Here is a 2,617-nt window from a genome sequence, read left to right as displayed (position 1 = left end):
TCTGTACTGGTGCACCCCTATTAGCAGTGGACAAAGGCTTAGGTCGGCAGGTTTTTGCAAGGATGGGCCGGGTATCCGGAGAGGCCTAATGTACGTTAAAACCTGAACTGTAATCAGGGTTCTCCCCAGAGAGTGGAATAAGGGAGGCCCTCCACTATACTCTCAGCCAGCTCCACTATACTATTTTTCAAATTTAGTGTGTTTCTTCCCTATTTTCTTTGTTAGTTTTGCTAAGATTAATGACAATTCACAGATTTTTGTACCAAGTGGCATCACTTTTCCAGTCAGCATTGTCTGCAAAAACTTGTGAATGAGCAATGATCAAAACAATAGTAGTTTTGCCACTTCACAACAAAGGAATAACAACAGTATATTATACCAAGGAGGTTATATTCAGAAGGAGATTGGACACAATTTGCCTTCATTCAGTGATGTTCCCCTCAGGTGAGAAGTAACAACTTTACGTCGAGGTGCTAATTACCCCCCGATCTGCATACGCAGGCAAGCAAGGGTCCTTTGTTTACAGTCTTTTTCAAGATAACTCGCACTGGAAACAGTGACTTTAAAACGGGTTTTGAGTGGTTTTGAAGAAGTTCTTGAAGAATCGAAGGCACCTGACTGTCTTGCAGACAACACAGAACTAGCGATAGCTATAGCAGTAACATTTTTACTTGTAATACGTGCGGTTTAGCTAAGCTGACCTCACTGTCACAAATTATACATGTATTTAACTGCCACTGCATTTAAACTAACGTATTGCATCTAGAAGTTCATTTTCTAAACGATAATATGTATTTTAAGACCATCAAAAATTCTTACCTTCAAGATCGTTCATACTTTTCTGCAACAATTGTCTTGCGTAGCGGAAATAAATAGACTATGGGTAGGGGGAGGGAAATCTTTATTCATCGCTACCGTCAAGTTAACCGTCAAGTCAGAATACCGACTAGAAATTGTCTGAACTATTTGATCGGAGGTTCCCAAGAAACACTTATTGTAACGTTATTTAGAAGAAACGTTATATTTAACTAAAAACAGAACACGATGATTACCACTCTTGGTTCAGATACGTAAATTTTATTCCGAACTACGTGGCCTTTTCGGCAAGGCCGTATCCACTATGGCGTCGATTTAGTGGTCTTCCCTTCCTCGGTAGTTTTCTGAAAAGCACAAACATGGACTCGATAAGACTGGGAACCTAGATGTACAATGTTAACGTCACATAAACAAGTGGATATGATGTCGCCGCGTGTACCGGGTTGAACTACAAACGATTAGGCGTAATGACCAAAATATCGACTACAAAATCCCATGTCGCTAGTACATATAACCTCCCACCCTGCCCATGAGTGTGATGGATCCACGGAGTCCGTACTAACACAAAAATAAAGCAAAACTCAAACGCAGAGTCCAGTAAATCTAAACTGAGTCCAATGACAAACAATATTTCAATGGGTCACCAAAGCATTAAACTATCCAGGAAATTCGTCAGTTTCGGTGGGAAATTTGTTAAATAATTTTTATGGAGACATTTAATACAGAACATTTTTCATATTTTCGAGCAAAAAAATCCCGTACGCATCCACAAAAATGCTTATAAACTCACCCATGTCGATCGTACAGCGGTGAAACACACATCAAAATGGCCGTCAGCGTCTTGTCCAAATGATGCCGCCCAGGGTTGTAGCCAGCCCGAAATCATTTTCCGTCCCCCGCACATTTGACTGAAAATCCTATCGAGCGCCGTAGGCGCGAGATGTCGCGCCAAAGGCGCGACGTTCCTAGGGGGGTCCGGGGGCATGCTCCCCCGGAAAATTTTGAAATCTAGACCCTCTGAAACGCTATTTCCAGCATTTTGAGCTGTTAATACATCTGTTTTGGTAAAAGAAATTACACGAGGGTTTTACGCTGGATTTTATTTAGGAAAGGGGCCGATGCTACCGCCACCGCAGTGATCGCACAGATTGCTGGTATGAGGGTAAGATTGTAAGCGTCAGAATTTGCACAGAAAAGAAACAGCACGTTTAGTACAACACAAATTTATTACGTATCTACGTCCTACGAGAAATATACACAAGCACAAGCACAATAGCACATACAAGGGATAACGGCGCCCTCACATCGGCGAGAATAAAACATTTTCAACACCGGCCTTTTGCTTCTTACTTAGTTAAGTCGTATCAAAGTTCACGTCGATTCCTACCGTCGCCGATGAGAGAAACCGTCGATTAACACAACACACTTCAGCTCATCTGAACGAGGTAAGTAGCATTTTAACACTTACTTCAGCTCATCTGAACGAGGTAAGTAGCATTTTAACACTTTACAAAGATTGGAAACATAGACGGCGAGTCGGCGAGCATGTACAACGAATCACTTGAAAGAATCACTCACGGTTTGATCCGGCGCGGTCCTATTATAGCGGGGTGGGATCCCTCCCCCTCCCTCCCCGGAACAGCCAGATTTTCCCGGGAATCTCCTTATATGGGGAGCGGGGTTGATCACATAGGCTCTTACTATTAGTTGCGTCATTTGTTTTTCAGCGCGGAAAATAAAATCAATTCTCTCTGACACATTTCTAGAGCAAGGGCGGGTCGCGTTCCCAAATTTCCTGTTC

At 42.6% G+C, this 2,617-nt stretch overlaps 1 protein-coding gene and 1 long non-coding RNA gene across 2 annotated transcripts in view; one reads left to right on the top strand and one right to left on the bottom strand.

The window, feature by feature from the left end:
• Nucleotides 1-2,617, top strand: part of LOC118405614 (protein PTHB1-like) — a gene marked incomplete in the record, with an annotated part of 33,955 nt that overhangs the window by 9,032 nt on the left and 22,306 nt on the right.
• On the bottom strand, nucleotides 1,056-1,677 carry LOC118405615. The gene is made up of 2 exons (XR_004829918.1): nucleotides 1,607-1,677; nucleotides 1,056-1,160 (listed from the first exon to the last, which is right to left on the bottom strand). It is a non-coding gene; the product is annotated as an uncharacterized LOC118405615 (long non-coding RNA).

The sequence above is a fragment of the Branchiostoma floridae genome, chromosome 18, assembly GCF_000003815.2.
Source record: "Branchiostoma floridae strain S238N-H82 chromosome 18, Bfl_VNyyK, whole genome shotgun sequence".
Lineage (NCBI taxonomy): Eukaryota > Metazoa > Chordata > Leptocardii > Amphioxiformes > Branchiostomatidae > Branchiostoma > Branchiostoma floridae.
Note: the sequence above shows the minus strand (reverse complement) of the source record. Positions and strands in the feature narration are given on the sequence as shown.